General features: G+C 39.9%; 1 pseudogene; it reads left to right on the plus strand.

Moving 5' to 3' along the window:
• Positions 1-540: 540 nt before the first annotated feature.
• LOC129148856 (40S ribosomal protein S8-like) overlaps positions 541-18,810 on the plus strand; it is a 35,027-nt pseudogene continuing 16,757 nt past the window's right edge.

Here is an 18,810-nt window from a genome sequence, read left to right on the forward strand (position 1 = left end):
CTAGTATTTTCTATCAAGAAAATAACAACCTTGAAAACATTTTTTTTCTGCAGAAAAAAAATGATTAAGTCTGAGACCAAATAGTCTTTAATTTGAAATCTAAATAAAACTAAATTAGAATTACTTCAAAAATATGTTAGCACTTACGTTAACAGAAATATGACTTTATATATTTACTAGTGGAAAATATACAAGGTTTAAATTAAACTATTATTTATAACATACAACATATAAGTTATTTTTCTCTTTGGAAACAAAGAGATTCTTAGTCATATTAAGTTAAGAGCTGAATTATTTCTTCAAGTTCTAATGTATTTTTCTGAATTGTATTTCATATTATAGCCATTATCTTGCTATAGTTACTGAAGTATTTAAATGGTGGTTAACACAAATGAGAAAGAATGGAACAAAACGCACAAATAATACAGTTAAAGAAATAAAGAGATAGGGCTGGGGAAAGATTTCCAAAAATAATTCAGTGAAAGAAATCCTGGGATAGGGTTTCAAAAGAAAATTAAATTCGATGTAGCAAAGAAAACCATGGTTATTTGTGGAAAACACGTGCAAAGGAAGACTTCTACTGAGCTAAACATCGTGGCTCACATGCAGCAAGAATACAGGATCTTGCCTCTGTCATGCCAGGTTAGTATTCAAAGCGAAAACTCTATGAAGCCCAGTTGGAGATTAAATAATTCTCCGTTAAATAATCATAGATCTTGTTCAAGAGACTCAGCCCATCTTAGAAGGCTCTGAAAAATAATGACAACCACTGAGACCACTGAAGCTCTATTCTAGAAAATAACAGCAAATCTCTAAGGAAATTGTATATCTTGTACAGGAAAGAATTTATGACGATAATTCATGTTTCATTATTTCTGGTATCAGGTGGTAATTCAGGCTGTACAACACTGTATTTTTAGAAGTATTGAAGTTTGCCTTTATTGAAAACAAAAACAAAAACCACATTATTTGTTTGCTATTCTGATGTAAGCTGTTCTGAAATGTTTAATTCTCTTTCCTTTATAAACAGCTCAGTGAGCAAGAGTATTTTGTCATAATTTAAAATATTATCAGTTGTATTGATTTTACATTGCTCTAGTTTTCAAGTTCCTAATCTCTTTTTTCTAGTTTCACTGAGATATAATTGACATATAACATTGTATAAGTTTGTGTACCACATAGTAACTTTAGTTAACATTCGTTACCTTACATAGTTATTTTTTTCCCTTGTGATGATAACTTTTAAGATTACTCTTTAGAAACTTGAAAATAGACAGTACAGTATTCTTAATTATAGTCACCATGTTGTCCATAACATTCCCAGGACTTAGTATCTTGTAACTGGTAGTTTGTAATTTTTGACCCTCTTCACTCAATTACTCCACCCTCCACTCTGCCTAGCAACCACCAATCCTTTCTCTGTTTCTATGACTTCGTTTTTCTAAGATTCTACTTATAAGTGATATAATACAATATCTGTCTTTCTCTGTCTGATGAATTTCACTTAGAATAATGCCCTCAACGTCCATCCATGTTGTCACAAATTATGTGATTTTCTTCTTTTTTATGGATATATATGTATCTCCCACATTTTCTTTATTCATTCATCTGATTCATATGTCAGCGAATATTTATGTTGTCTCCATGTCTTGGTTATGTAAATAATGTTGTAATAAACAACTCAGTGGCAACCCCTCCCCCAGAAAAAGAATAGGGAACTCATGGACATTGATGACAGTATGATGATTGTGGGGGTGGAGGAGTACATAGAGGGGATAAAGAGTGATGGAAAAATTAAAATATTTTTTTAAATAATAAAAGATACCCCCCCCTGAAAATTTCAAAAAACAACAACAAAAGAACTGAATAGACTTTTTTCCAAAGAAGGTATTTAAGTAGCCAAAACATACATGAGAAAGTAAGTGCTCAACATCACTAATCATCAGGGAAATGTAAATCAAAACTACAATGAGATATCGTCTCACACTTGCTGGAATGGCTATTCACAAAAAAAGGAGAGATAGCAAATGCTGGCGAAGGATGTGGAGAAAAGTGAACCCTTGTACATTGTTAGTGGGATTGTAAATTGGTGCAGACACGATGAAAAACAGTGTGGCGATTCCCCAATAAACTAAAAATAGAACTACCATATGATCAAACAATACCACTTCTGGGTATATATTCTAATCTCTTCTTTAATATATTTCTGGTCTCCATCCTAGATTTAATATTGCCAACTTTTTATACATGTGTTCCTGCTATTGAAAGTCTCTTGATGTTTCTAATATACTAGAGTACGGGAAATCAGAAAAGCAAACTACTGTTATTAGAATGTTGGATAGGATAGGAGTAAATAAATGGAGCCTCTTTCAGCATCCGAGAGGTTTTCTTGAGTTAAAGTGCATGAACACAAGTAAAAGGGCTGTATTCTGACTTTTTAAAAAATATATATTTTTTTTTTCAGAGAAGAAGAGAGAGGAAAAGAGATAGAAACATCAATGGGCATGGGCCTTTGACCAGAATCGACCCAGGGACCCTTCAGTCCACAGGTAGATGCTCTATCCACTGAGCGAAACTGGCTAAGGCTGTATTTTGACTTTTTAAAGAAAAAGTTTAAATTTATCTTCCCTATCATTGCTGGATCAGGAAAATCACTAGAGAAATTATGTACTAGTGTACAGAATAATGTACCAAAATGTAGAGAAGAAAGTCACATAAAACATTTGAACTAAGAAAAATGTATCACTGGGGAATGGGAAGAGCGCACAGTTCTTATCTGTGAACTTTTAAAAAATATTTATCTTTATTGTTGAAAGTATTACAGATGTATTTTTTTCCTATTGATCCCCTCCATCCCACACCCGCCCCTCCCAGGCCTTGATCATATCTGTGAACTTCTTAAAGATTATCTTCCATCATAGTAATGTATGTAATAAACATAAGCTCATAACAATTTTAGGACAATTAATGCTTCTATATCTCTTCAAAAAAGAGAGCATACTATCCCTTTGTGACTTAGCTTTTATCAAGGTCATGCTTCCCTTTCTTCATCTACTGGGCAGAGAATTTCCCTCAAGAACAGAAGGCTGTGCTAAAATTAAGTCAGTCTGTGTCCATCAAAGTTAATTCTACCAAATCTAAGAGATCAATACAAGTATTGGAAAATGCACCTAACTCCATGCCCCTGGGACCTCATCCAATTTTACAAGTTTGAGATAGATGTGGAACACTTTCTCTTTTTTGTTTTGTTTTGTTACTCCTCACTAAAGGATATTTTTCCATTGATTTTTAGGAAGAGTGGAAGAGAGAGGGAAAGACAGAGAGAAACATAGATGTGAGAGAAACACGTCGATTGGTTGCCTCCTGCATGAGCCTGACCAAAGCCCGAGCTGGTGAGGAGCCTGCAACCAAGGTAAGTGCTCTTGACCAGAATCAAACCGGGGACCCTTTGGTCCACAGGCTTACGTTCTATCCACTGAGCCAAACTGGCCAGGGCCATTTTCTGTGCTTAGTCTCCCCTGTCATCTCATTGCTTGTCAGGCACCACTACTTTAGTCTCTTTCATTTGTCACTTGTGATTAGCTCCACCCCTGGTGAGAATTCAGCTATATGTCCCCTGTTTGAAATGGGTACAAGATTATTCAGTAAGTTTTCATTATAAAATATGCCTGCAGTAACCTGGTCCTTTAGGACCTCCTTTCTAATGCCCCAGGGCAAATGTCTTAGTGTAGAGTGACTCTGATCAGAATAGATGAGGGTAGCCCTTTTGCTATTTTGATAGATGTACAAGGATAAATTTAACCCACACACTCTGGCTTCAGTGAAGATCTTTCCATAAAGAATGATATGCTACAATGTTTCCAAAATCCCTAAATCTTGAAATATAACACAATAAAATACAGCATATAAAGTACAATATGTAAAATTATAAATGTATATTTAAAAAATTTTATGTTTATATATATGTCTATATATATGTATCATGTGGCTTTAAGAGAAAAAATAACTAATTTTCACTTTCATGAAGACATTCACAAAGGCTTCTTTAATTTAGTAGCCTCTATACAGCTAAATTTTTTTTATCTAGGGCTAAATGTTCTCCTCTATCAGTTATACCAGTGGTCGGCAAACTCATTACTCAACAGAGCGGCAAACTGCGACCACTGAGTTATACCATCTTTTACATATTGGTTGTATCCTATGAAAGAATATTGTAAGTGTGATAAACACAAGTCTTACAATAATTTCCTTGCAAGAGTGGGACACTAAGAGTGAATAATGCAGCCTTGGCTCATTTCAATGATCATTATATACTAGAGGCCCGGTGCATGAAATTCGTGCATGGGTTGTGTTTCCCTCAGCCCAGCCTGAACCCTCTCCAATCTGGGACCCCTCGAGGGATGTCCGACCACCCGTTTAGGCCTGATCCTATATGGAATGTAGGACTGCTGGCTCCCAACTACTCACCTGCCTGCCTTCCTGATTGCCCCTAACCGCTTCTGCCTGCCAGCCTGATCACCCCCTAACCACTCCCCTGCCAGCCTGATTGATGCCTAATTGCTCCCCTGCCAGCCTGATTGCCCTTAACTGCCTTCCCCTGCAGGCCTGGTCACCCCTAACTGCCCTTCCCTGCAGGCCTGGTCTCCCCCAACTGCTCTCCCCTGCAGGCCTGGGTCCCCCCCAACTGCCCTTCCCTACAGACCCAGTCACCCCCAACTTCCCTCCTCTGCCTGCCTGATCACCCCTAACTGCCCTCCCCTGCAGGCTTGATTGCCCCCAACTGTCCTCCCTTGCAGGCCCGGTCCTTCCCAACTGCCCTCCCCTGCTGGCCTGATCCCTCACAACTGCCCTCCCCTGGTGGCCATCTGGTGGTGGCCATCTTGTGTCCACATGGGGGCAGCCATCTTTGACCACATGGGGGCAGCCATCTTGTGTGTTGGAGTGATGGTCAATTTGCATATTACTCTTTATTAGATAGGATGTGCAATGAGGTTTTGCACATTATGAAAAAAATCCCAGACGAGACACTCCCAAATATAACACAAATAGAAACAGGTCCAGCCTTATAGTCAACCAACTCTAGACACTTTGACCCAATATGTAGCTCTACTCTAAATCTTAAAGGAAGCTGTGCAGGAGTTTCCCATAATGCTTCACAAATAAATATCCTACAAATATTGGTGAAACATCTTCCCTCTCCCTACTCATCCAAGCTGCTAAGACAAACAAAAAACAACCTCCTAACATTAGGATCTATGCTTCAACACTCTCCATGGAATTTGTTCATGATCAGACTGCTTCTTATCTTCTTATTTCTTCCTCCATTATTCATTATCTCACAAAGCATGTCTAGACTTTCTACCTCTGCTCACCAGGCATGTAATATCATGGTGGAAGGAATATTTACGGAGGGCAGTCAAGATAGGTCCCTGCAGTAACACCTACAAGTTATCTTATAATTAATACTAATGTGTGAAAACTTGGTGAATAACATTCTCCACTTTGTTATACCAGTTAGAGACAAAGATTTGTGTTAAGTGATTTTTCTTGTGTTCCTCAAGTTATCTCACATAGAAGGTATTCTTAAATGAATTCATTCACAAGCTATTTACAACACTGAAGAAGACAGATACAATAAAATGAAAGATGTGGTGTGGTCTGCATTCTTCACGAGCATATTACTAAAGTGAAGAAACAATGCTGCTCAGCCAGTGTTGCTCAGTGGTTGAGCATTGATCTATGAACCAGGAGGTCACGGTTTGATTCCCGGTCAGGGCACATGCCGGGGTCAATGATTCTCTCTCATCATTGATGTTTCTCTCTCTCTCTCCCTCTCCCGTCTTCTCTGAAATCAATCAAAATATACTTTTTTAAAAAGAAACAAACAATGTTAACTATAAGGGTAAGTGACACTGCGGTACAGAGTATGAACATGATATAAGATCATGTGCACTTAGAAAGTTTTCTACTTGGCTAGCACCTTAATGCCCTAACAACTTTTGCAAATTATTATTATGCATTGAATTTCATTTCTAAATGTAGAATGGAGGAACAGTCAACTATGCATGGCAATTAAAGATACAAGGTCATGCTTTAGGAAGATCAAACCCTGAACAACAGTATCTTCATAGTTGATGTTATTGTGAGAATATAAAAAGCTGAGGGTACAAAAAAATTTGTTGCCTGTGTAAGAATATGAAGAAGAGTATGTTTGAATCTCTGCTGGGAGGGTTCAGTAAAATTGTACTACTGCTGTCAAATACAAGATATCAGAGACTCATAAAACATCACTGTGTACACTTATTCAAAATTTCATCAATTAATGAAAATCTGGGAAATAGCAACATTCTGTAGCTTTGTAGAAAGGGTGAATGCCAGTAAACAGTGCCTAGTTGTTTTTGTGTTATTATATGGAAAAAGTTTCGAAGTAAATCTCCCAACATGGCAATGAATATAACAAATAAATTGCAAGTGGTCACAGGGTGGCTTTAAATTCTTACAGCCTTTAAAGCTAGCTAACCCTCTAAGCCCCCAGCTGATAAGAGCATACATTTCATGACCACTAGTGACAAAATAAAACTCAGTACTTGTGGCTATCCGTGTTGACTGATACATTGTTGAAAGAGTTGTGTTCTAGTACAATGTACTTCAAAAATACACTTTATTCCTGTTGTAAGTCTGTGATATCAGTTCTTGTTTTATGATTTCTGCTTCTAGTTCTATGAAAACTTCTTGGATAAATTGCCACTATGTATGATTGGTGTCCTATTTCTTGAATTAAAAGCCTCCAAATGTATTTTGGGTTATTTTATATCATTTTGAACGTTATAATGCAGGCTATGAATAATTCACTTGTGTTGAATAAAAAGCATCTAAAGGTGAATAAGTGAACCCTAGAATGATGCAGTTTAAATATGGTCCCAGGGCACTTTAAATTCCTAAGCTGTCTTGTAGGTTAAAAATAGTTTAAAATGGTACGCTAAGGTTTGAAAGGCTGTCATCCAGATCTCAAATATAATCACAAAGTGATTAAACAGGGAGCAACCACTCCAAGAGAAAACGTACAAAATTAAAACAAAAAGACTTCCCTTAAACCAAATAAAAAAGACTGCTGTCTTGGGTTCTGTACAGTCACAAATATTACCAAAAAAAATTTAGAGGACACCTAAGTGTGTCTGTCACTTGTAATTTTGTTATTATAAATTTTTTTTTCCTTAAAATTTTTATTTATTCAGTTGAGAGAAAGAGATGAGAGAGAAAGAGAGAGAGAGAGAGAGAGAGAGAGAGAGAGAGAGAGAGAGAAGCATCGATTTGTTGTTTCACTCATTTATGCATTCATTGGTTAACCAAGGATCAAACCCAAAACCTTGGCATATCAGGACAACACTCTAACCAACTGAGCTACCTGGCCCGGGCCTAAAAATCTTATAAATGTAATTATGTTTTCAAATATAAATCTAAAATTTTAGTTGTTTTAAATAATTTTTAGTTTCATTAAATATGAAGTGTGTATTGTCTTTTATTTTAGTAGATAACATTGAATATATTAGGAGAAAATATTTTAATCATAAGGAAATAATTTTAATTATTTTTATATTTCATATCTTTCATGTTTTTAGTAAAAAAATTCAAATTATTTACATTTTTTTAAAAATATATTTTATTGGTTTTTTACAGAGAGGAAGAGAGAGGGATAGAGAGTTAGAAACATCGATGAGAGAGAAACATCAATCAGCTGCCTCCTGCACACCCCCCACTGGGGATGTGCCCGCAACCAAGGTACATGCCCTTGACTGGAATCAAATCCGGGACCCTTGAGTCCCCAGGCCGACGCTCTATCCACTGAGCCAAACCAGTTTCGGCCAAATTATTTACATTTTTAATGCAATTGCCTTTTTTGTTTATTTGCAGCAATACAACATCTGGCCTTTTGTGACCAGGTCTTTCACTTACAATAATGTGTCCAACTTTTATTTATCTTGTTTAATATATAAGAATTTCATTCCTTCTTATTATCAAAAAGACAAGAGATAACAAATGTCAGGATGAGGAGAAAAGGGAACCCTTATACGCTGTTGGTGGGAATGTCAATTGGTACAGCGGAAAACAGCATGGAGGATCCTCAAAAAATTAAATATGGAACTGCCTTATGCTCCATCAATCTCACTCCTGGCTATATATCTGAAGGGACCGAAATCAAAATAGCCAAGAGATGTTTTAAATAGAGTTGCCAAGAAAGGCAACTAATGAAAGAACAAATATCACAAAAAGTCAACTATCTGAAAGAGATAAGGGAAATGAGTCATGTGGATATCTGGGCAGAGGGCAGCGAGAGAGAAGGAGGAGATAGAGGACATGAACTACAATGACATTGAGTTGAGGATGGCTCTAATTGTGGATGTCACTGTGGCAGGAATCGATAGTGTGTGTGGGACAATAATAGGAGATAAAGTGAGAGAGGTACCAGGGAGCCATAGACACAGGCAATAGTGCGGTTGGTAGGCCTGGGGGTGGGGTGGATGAACTAAAAGGGGGAGGGGGCGGGGGTTATATGTAATACTTTGAACAATAAAGATAAATTAAAAAGAAAAAATAATGTAAACACATTTTATATATAGTATATATAGATAGATCGATGTATACATAAATATACAAATTTTGTTCCTTTTAAAAAAAAAAACATAAACACATAGAGAATGAATAAATCTAGATTGAAATATTACCAAAAATAATTTTAGATGATATAACTATATGTAATGTTTCCTTTCTTTATTTTCTGAACATTTTCCATATTACAAATACATCTCCTTTTTATTATGGTAAATAATCCATCAGCATAAATAAAATAAACTGGTTAGGATGGGTAATTTCTTTTCAGTTCTAATAGTCCCGAGACTATGCCAAATAAACATTATATCCTTATTTCTTCATCTATGTTTACTTTATCAGACTCCTACTGTCACTAAGACATCATATATATTGTATGTTTTTAATCCTAATATAGACATTTATTATCATTATCAAGTATTATGCACTGTACATATGGGCCATCATTGAACTAAATGTGGTTATGCTGTGCAGACTATTTAAAAACTAGAAACAATGTGACTTGACTTTGGATAGTGAACACACAATACAATATACAGATGATATATAATAGAATTGTACACTTGAAACCTATATAATTTTATTAACCAATAAAATTATGTAAACCAAATAAATTCAATAAAATGTTTAAAAACAAATAAAAGCTAGAAACAATGAAAATTTCCATCACCTGATAGATGGTTAAACAAAATGTGATGTACTTAAACAATGGGAAGAAATGGAGTTATGTAGGTAAAAGGGTACAAATTATCAGTTAGAAGTAGTGTAAGTTCTGAGGATCTAATGCAGGCGTCCTCAAACTACGGCCCGCGGGCCACATGTGTGTGTTTTTGCCGTTTTGTTTTTTTACTTCAATATAAGATATGTGCCGTGTGCATAGGAATTTGTTCATAGTTTTTTTTTAAACTATAGTCTGGCCCTCCAACGGTCTGAGGGACAGTGAACTGGCCCCCTGTTTAAAAAGTTTGAGGACCTCTGATCTAATGTGCAGAATAACAGGTAATAATACTGTACTCTATTATTTTTAAAAAATATTTTTTTATTGATTTCAGAGAGGAAGGGAGAAGGAGAGAGAGCTAGAAACATCAATGGTGAGAGAGAATCATTGATCAGCCGTTTCCTGCACACCCTTTACTTGGTTTCCAGCCTGCAACCCGGGCATGTGCCCTTGACCAGAATCGAACCCAGGACCCTTCAATCCACAGGCTAATGCTCTATCCACTGAGCCAAACTAGCTAAGGCAATACTGTACTCTATTCTTAAAAGTTGTTGAAAGTAGATCTTAAGCATTTTCACTAAAAAAAAAGTAACTGTTAACTATCTGCGGTGATGGATATAATTATTTTGATCTTTATAATCATTCTACAATGTTAATTACACCAAATCAACATGTGAAATACCTTCAATACATGCTATTACATATGTCAATTATTCCTCAATATAACTAAAATCTTAAAAAATTAAAAATTAAATCCTTCCATCTCTTCCTATCCCTTGCTATACTTATCTCTATAGCAAGTATCACAATCTGACATTTTATCTATTTTAGTTTTTATATTTTTATTTTCTCTTTTCAAACTTCCACAGCCTGCCACAAGGAGATAAGCTCCATGAGAGCAGATGTTCTTTATGTTGTTTATCCCCATGTCTTTAGCACCAAAGACAGAGCCTGGCAGTACCTCGATACATCTATATATATAAAAGCCTAAGCAATCTTTAAGACTGGTTGCTATGACACACACTGACCACCAGGGGGCAGACACTCAATGCAAGAGTTTCCCCCTAGTGGTCATTGCACTCCCACAGCTAACCTCCCACAGCCAACCAACTTCCTGTGGTCTCTCCCCCTGGCCAGCTGGCCCTGATCGGCCTGATAGCCAGCCAAGCCGAGGGACCCCACCTGTGCACACATTCATGCACTGGGCCTCTAGTTTTTAAATAAATGAGCAAACAGATATCATTGGAAATATCTGGAGAGAAATGGGCAGGACATAATTATTGTATAGAATTTTTTTCTATAAATTTATTGTTTTATTACATTAAAAATAGATAAAGTGAACACAAAAAATTATAATTAGTGGTTAATTTTGTATACAGTAGGTCCTCAGTTTACATCAGAGATCCGTTCCTACAGCACCACGTAACGCGATTTTCGCCATAAATGGTAACCCACCTACACAAGCACCTACATCACTCACATGGAGCACATACACAGCAGTAATGAAGTGAAACAGTAAAAAAAAAAAAAAATTAAAAGAAAGATAACAATTTCTGACCTTTACTTGTGGTAAATAAAAACACAAAGCACATATGTACATATGTCGAAATGACAGAACTTTTTTTTTTTATAAACAGGTGTTGTAGTAAAACATAGAAATATTTAAAAATGCTTAAAGAATGTCTAAAAACATTAGGAAGGTTTTGTAATGTTTCCTGAAACTTAAAGTGCGATATTAAGGACACATTTCCCACTGCCCTGAAGCGTGTGTACCCTATAGATAAGGATTTGAACTTCAGTTACTGACTCAGAGTGACTTGCCAAGATAACCATATGTGTGAGTGATGTACTCTCCCTAGATCACCACATGTAGCCCCTCGCCCCATTTGAGATTAACATGTGTGCATTGATAGCCACCTGAACTGCTGCGGGTACGAAAGAGGCTTTAAGTATAGGTCCTGGCTGAAACCGGTTTGGCTCAGTGGATAGAGCGTCGGCCTGGGGACTGAAAGGTCCCAGGTTCGATTCCGGTCAAGGGCATGTACCTTGGTTGCGGGCACATCCTCAGTGGGGAGTGTGCAGGAGGCAGCTGATCGATGTTTCTCTCACATTGATGTTTCTAACTCTCTATCCCTCTCCCTTCCTCTCTGTAAAAATCAATAAAATATATTTTAAAAAAATAGGTCCTGGCCAGCTAACGGTGCTCGCCTGTCAAGACCCAAGACCGCCACAAAGGCACATCCTTTAGTCAGTCCGGCAAGCGACACCGCTCCACGCTCCTCTCTCTTCCAGACCACAGAAGAATGGCTAGTACCTCCCAATGGAGACACAACCAAGCTCTCGGGTGAGGAACGCCGGCCCCTTGCATCTGGACCGAACCAGCCCAGCTGCCAGTCCCCAGAGGACATCACCACTGGGATCCCACCAACCCTGTACCCGCAGCATCAGGAACTCGTGTGAGTAATAAAACGCTGTGTGATTTGCAACTGCATATGTTTCATGTGGTGTAATCCCTCTGGCAGTTAATTGAATCATTTTGCATACGCTTAAAATTGAAATTAAAGCTTCTGGTCTTTTCGGTCCTAGGCCTGTCCTTGGTCCTGCTTGCATAGAGTAGCCTCTTCACTAACAACTACTTGAATGTCCCAACACCTGCACGGCTAAGCTTATCTCAAGGGACGACTTAGATAAACACCCCAGATCCTTTCCCAGGATCTACTTGGGACAATGGGAAATGGCAATGTAACCATGAAATGACATATGTCGAGTCCGATGTAACCCAAGGACTATCTGTAGTAGGGATATGAGCTTTTGTATTTTCCTATTCTATTAAAGTTTATCAAAACGAAAAATGACTCAAAATGAAATAAAAATCATATTGGTACCAAGAACAGTTGTTATAGGCACCTCATACTGATATCAGAGAGGTGTTCTGGGACAGGACAGCCCCCTGAGTCAGTGGGAGAGGGCTGTCCGCACCCTGATTCTTCTCTTCTCATATAAGTGAATTTATAGGAGAGACCTTGACTGTGTGGTGAAAAGCCAATATATTAAAGCAATTAAAGCATGCATCTTTATTGAAAAAGCAAAAGCAAAGCAAGCAAACCTATACATCTGACTTAAGCAGCACAGACGGGCTCTCAGCTAATCTGAAGAGCAAGTGGGGTGGGGGTCTGAGGCATTATATACCCTCCTGTCTATAGGCGTCAAAATTCCTCTGCTGACTATTTTGGTACAGATTAATTCTCAAGGTCCCTGTTAATTTGTTGTGGCCTTCCAAGAATTCATGAAAAGCACCTGGCAACTTTATCTTGCCAAGCCTTGAGACTGCTGGCTGCTCTGCTTAGGGAGTACAAACGGCCCTTTTTTGTTTTTCCTTTCCCCTTTCCCCCTCCCTTTCTGCATTCTCTCATTAGGGATGTTCGGCTGCATCCTGGGCTGGGGAAGATAATTGTTTGTTAGTTACAAGCTGGCTGCAAATTGCCCACAGTGTTTGGCCTTGTTCTAACTTGCCTGCCTCAGTTTCCCTATTCTTCCTACTTTGGAATCCTGTAACATTCTGCACCTGCAAGATAAACAACCTTGCGGTTTGGAGCTCGGCCATGCTTGGTCCTGCAGTTAAGTCTGTACTTTCTTCTTCACCCACCCCTTACCCTGTCTGCCTAGCCCTATTTCTAACTCCTCTCATATTCACACACTTGAGATTCTTAATCTATATTGCAAGATTTGCAAATATGGGAAGAACCTAGTATTCAATAAAAAGACAGTATAATAAATCTGATGAAATTTCTACAACCATTAAGAAGCATATGTTACTATTAAGAATATCTAATAACATGGTAAAATGTTCTAGATAAAACATTAAGTGAAGATGGCAAGATTATAAGTGTGGTAATGTTAGTGTGTGTATGTATATATGTATAATACATAAATAGTAAAGAAAAATGTACAGCATTTTAATATGATTTCTCACTAAGAAGTGAGCTTATGAGAGATAATTTTTAGGCTTTTTTGTGCTTCCAAATGAAAGGAATTTTTAGGGGTGAAAAAGTCAGGTTTAGGAAATTTTAGAAATTAAGGGGCCCATGGAAAAAACACAGGGCTACAGTGTGGCAAAGGGTACATTTCCATAAGACAAGGGAGCTGGGAGTGGCAGAAGGTAAATTTCCGTAAGATAAGGGAGCTAGGAGTAGCAAAAGGTACACATTTACAGAATAAAGGGAAGGAAAAGCTTCATTCAAAGAGGGAGGAAGAAAAGCCCAGAGGGAATAGGAGAACAATAAGGGAGAAGAAGGAGGGAACCTCATGTACTTCATGTGAGACTTGAGCTTGGGAGTTGCTGTAGTGATCACATCAAAGGGAAATAGTCACCAACCAGAGGGGATATTGAGGCACAAAAAAAACCTGCAGCCTTCATAAACTCCGGAAAAAGGGACTCAGTGGGACTCTTTCCCCCTCCTCACGTGGGAGTCTGTGCTTGTTTCTCAATAAATTTCCACCTTTTGCTCTACCATCTTTCGTCTGTGGTTTCATTCTTTGACTCCACCAGACAAAGAGCTTGAGAAATCATCCTGCCCAGGGGAACACCGTGCGTTCCAGTCTAATTTTCCTGTTTCACAAACTTCTGATAGAAATTTTCATATTAAGAAAAAAATGATAAAATCTCTTAGAAATAAATTTTCCTCTACTGTATGTAAATTTCATCTCTTAATAGAGCCATCTGATATTTAGGAACATTTCTGTTTTTGTTCCAGTGGTTAGCTTTGTAATAATATTTTATATAATTACCTTTAGTCCTTCATTTCTTTATAAAAGTCTAGTATTTCCTATTATGCACAAGAATATTATCCTCTTGTGTCTTTTTCCTCCATTTCCTCCCTCTTCTCTATTACAACACCCAATTTTAGGTATTTTTAATGGCTCATCTTTTTTGAAAACTCACTGAATAGTATAATATTTTTGAGCATCAAAATACAGATAGAATGATGGTCATTGTGTAATCACTGACTATAGTAATTATCTGGCTCCTGCAGATCTCTGTGGTACAAAAATTTCTCATGCTTCTCATATTGGTGACTGAGAGAGTCAAGCCTCTAAAAGTGCAGACAGACCTTCATCATCATCATCATCATCATTATTATTATTATTATTATTATTACTAGAGGCCCGATGCACGAAATTTGTGCAAGAGTAGGCCTTCCTTCCCCCAGCTGCCGGCACCGCTTCCCTCTGGCATCTGGGACCCAGGCTTCCCTTGCAGCCCTAGCTTCATCCAGAAGGTTGTCTGGTCTAATTAACATATTACACTTTTATTATTACAGATTATTACTACTAAAGCATTCTCAATGATTTACATTAACAATTAATGTATTGGTCATATGCCCCAAACCTTGAAGATTCTGTTTCAGTAAATGTCCTGAAGGACACAGAACCTGCCTAGTGTGGCTCAAATGAAGCAACAGTAGATAAAAGTCTCCTTATGGAGGTGTGAAGAGATTTAAATGTTTTTTTTTTCAATTACATTTTACACTCAATATTATTTTGTATCAGTTGGATGTGTACAGCATTGGGGTTAGATAATCATAAACTTGACAAAGTGGTCCCCCAATATTTCAAGTACTCACCTGGAAGTATACATAGTTATTACAATATTGAGAGGAGTTTTTAGGGGTGAAATAGTCAGGTTTAGGAAATTTTAGAAATTAAGGGCTACAGAGCTGCAAAGGGTACATTTCCATAAGAAAAGGGAGCTGGGACCGGCAGAAGGTACTGAGAACTGAGAGTAGCAAAAGGTACACATTTACAGAATAAAGGGAAGGAAGCCCCTCATTCAGAGGGAGGAAGAAAAGCCCAGAGGGAATAGGAGAACAATAAGGGAGAAGAAGGAGGGAACCTCAAGTACCTCACTTGAGGCTGGAGCTCAGGAGTTGCTATAGTGACCAAATCAAAGGGGAATAGTGACCAATCAGAGGGGATATTGAGGTACAAAAAAACTGCAGCCTTTATAAACTGTAGGGAAAAGGGACTCAGTGGGACTCTTTCCCCCTCCCCATGTGGGAGTCTATGCTTGTTTCTCAATAAATTTCCATCTTTGCTATGCCATCCTCAGTCCCTGGTTTCATTCTTCGACTCCAGCAGACAAAGAGCTCGGGGTTCCCATATCTCTATTATTGACTATACTAGTGCCCTGGTGCACTGATTTGTGCACATTGAAAGGAAATTAATTAGAAGGTGGCCAGTGGGGCGGGACTGGGTGAGAAGGGCCAGACACACCCTGGAGCCAACCTCCCGCAGTCCCTCCCTTGCCAGCTGCACCTGGGGCAGCACTGTGGCTCAAAGGGTGTCTGCAGAGTGAGCAGGGTCCCTCTGGCAGGTGGGGTCCCTTGGCCTGGCCTGCGGGGATCGGGCTGAAACTGGCTTTCCGACATCCCCCAAGGGGTCCTGGATTGTGAGAGGGCGGTTCTTGGGTGATGCACCCCAGAATTGGGCTCCCTCCTCTCTGGTTCCAGGGCACGTCACCCAAGAATTGCCATTGCCAAGTCACTGCAGCTTGGCAGCTCCTGCATTGAGTGTCTGCCCCCTGGTGGTAAGTGCATGTCATACCTACCTGCCGGTCAGACTGTCGCTTAGCCTTTTATGATATAGACTAGAGGCCTGGTACAAGAAATTCATGCATGGGGCGGGGGGGGCGGGTGTCCCTCAGCCCAGCCTGCACCCTCTCCAATCTGGGATCCCTCTCACAATCCAGGACTGCTGCCTCCCAACTGCTCGCCTGCCTGCCTTCCTGATTGCCCCTAACCACTTCTGCCTGCCAGCCTGATCACCCCCTAACCACTCCTCTGCAAGCCTAATTGATGCCTAACTGCTCCCCTGCCAGCCTGTTTGCTCCTAACTGCCCTCCCCTGCAGGCCTGGTCACCACTAACTGCCCTCCCCTGCAGGCATGTTCACCCCTAACTGCCCTCCCCTGCAGGCCTGCCCCCCCCAACAACTGCTCTCCCCTACATTCCTAGGTCCCCCCCAACTGCCCTTCCCTGCAGGCCTGGTCACCCCCAACTTCCCTCCTCTGCTGGCCTGGTCACCCCTAACTGCTCTCCCCTGCAGGCTTGATCACCCCCAACTGCCCACCCTTGCAGGCTTGGTCCCTCCCAACTACCCTCCCCTGCTGGCCTGATCACCCACAACTGCCCTCCTTTGCAGGCCTAGTCCCTCCCAACTGCCCTCCCCTCCTGGCCATCTTGTGGTGGCCATCTTGTGTCCACACAGGGGCAGCCATCTTGTATATTGGAGTGATGGTCAATCTACATATTACTCTTTTATTAGATAGGATAGAGGCCTGGTGCATGGGTGGGGTCCAGCTGGTTTGCCCTGAAGGGTGTACCAGATCAGGGTGGGGGTTCCCTAGGGGTGTGGGGTGGCCTGGGTGAGGGGCCTGTGGTGGTTTGCAGGCCAGCCATGCCCCCCAGTGACCCAAGCGGAGGCCCTGGTATCTGGGATTTATTTATCTTCTACAATTGAAACTTTGTAGCCTAGAGCAGAGCCAAGTCTTCTGCTCGCTCATGGCAGCAGCCATTTCTGTTTGGGTTTATTTATCATCTATAATTGAAACTTTGTAGCCTGGCGTGGAGGCCTAGGCCGGCCAGGGCTGCAGAAGCTTGGCTTCCTCCATCGCCGGGGGCAACCCTAGCCTCCTGGTCTCTCCAGCTCCGTGGCTGCCGCCATTTTTGTTGGGATTTATTTATCTTCTATCATTGAAACTTTGTAGCATTGAGTAGAGGCCTAGGCCGGCAAGGGCAGGCAGAAATCTTGGCTTCCTCCATTGCTGGGGAAACCCAACCCTCCCTCCTGCTCTCTCTGTGGCCGCAGCCATCTTGGTTGGGTTTATTTGCATATTCGCCCCTGATTGGCTGGTGGGCATGGCTTGTGGGTGTAGCAGAGGTGTGGTCAATTTGCATATTGCTCTTTTATTAGATAGGATTTCTTATGCTGTACTTTACCTCCCATGACTATTTTTTAACTACAATCTATACTTCTTAATTCCTTCATCTCTTTCTCCCAGTCCCACTACCTCCTTCCCCTCTGGCAACAATCAGTCTGAGTCTGTTTCTGTTTTGTTTGTTCATTTATATTGTTCTTTAGATCCCATATATAAGTGAGATCATATGCTACTAATCTTTCTCTGACTGACATTCCACTTAGCATAATACTCTCCAGGTCCATCCATGCCATTGCAAAAGGTAAGATTTCATTCTTCTTTATAGGCAGTAATTTCCCATTGTATATATGTACCACCACTTTTTTTACCCAGTCATCTATCGATCAGCACTTGGATTGCTTTCAGGTCTTGGCTATTGTAAATAATGCTGCAGTGAACATGAGGGTGCACACATTGCTTCAGTTTTCTTTGGATAAACACTGAGTGGCCAGATTATTATGATCTCTGAACGCATAATAGTCTGGCCACTCAGTGTATATCCTATATAATAAAAGGCTAATGTGCAAATTGTCCCCTCGACCAGGAGTTCGACCAGCAGGCAGGCTGGCCAACCGTCCATGTCCCCTCCCGCTGGCCAGGCTGGCCGGACCCCACCCATGCATGAATTCATGCACCGGGCCTCTAATATATATATACACATACACATACTGAGTGGCCAGATTATTATGCGTTCAGAGATCATTATAATCTGGCCACTCAGTGTATACCCAGAAGTAGAATTTCTAGGTCATAAAGCAATTCCATTTTTAATTCTTTGAGGAACCTCCATATTCTGGTGTGAAGAGATTTAAAATAGCAAGCAAGGGATGGAGACAGTGCCCACAAATTAGCAACTATGGATAAAAAGGGGCCACGTGCTAACCTGACAAGCTCAAGGAAGGCCTGTGTGATGGCCTTGCAAACTCAGAGGCCTAAAGTAACCACAAAGGATGATCTGAAATTAAAACTTTTTATCCCAGCTGGCATGGCTCAGTGGTTGAGCTTCGACCTATGAACCAGGAGGTCACAATTCTATTCCAGGTCAGGGCACAAGCCTGGGTTGCCAGCATGATCCCCAGTGTAAGGCATGCAGGAGGCAGCTGATCAATGATTCTCTCGCATCACTGATGTTTCTCTCTCTCTCTCTCTCTCTCTCTCTCTCCCTCCCTTCCTCTCTGAAATCAATAAAAATATATTTAAAAAAACTTTTTAAGTAAAAAAGCAGTCTATAGTGGGTAGTCATGTTCTAGGCCAGTATCTTCCCTGACAAAGATCAAGTTTGATCTTAACTGAGCCTATTGTCTTTATGCATCTAGATAACATACCTTTGGAATGTCAGGGTAACTTATACCTTCCCTTTTTGTGGACCCCTAGGGCACAACCAATGCACCAGGGCAGAGACCATGAATTCCTTCATTGTTATTGTTATCTTGTTAATTGTTGACTATTAACTAGACTGTAACCATCTACTTAAAACTAGCACTATCATTTTACTTTTTATCCAATCCCAG

Source organism: Eptesicus fuscus, chromosome 1 (genome assembly GCF_027574615.1).
Source record: "Eptesicus fuscus isolate TK198812 chromosome 1, DD_ASM_mEF_20220401, whole genome shotgun sequence".
Classification (NCBI taxonomy): Eukaryota; Metazoa; Chordata; class Mammalia; order Chiroptera; family Vespertilionidae; genus Eptesicus; species Eptesicus fuscus.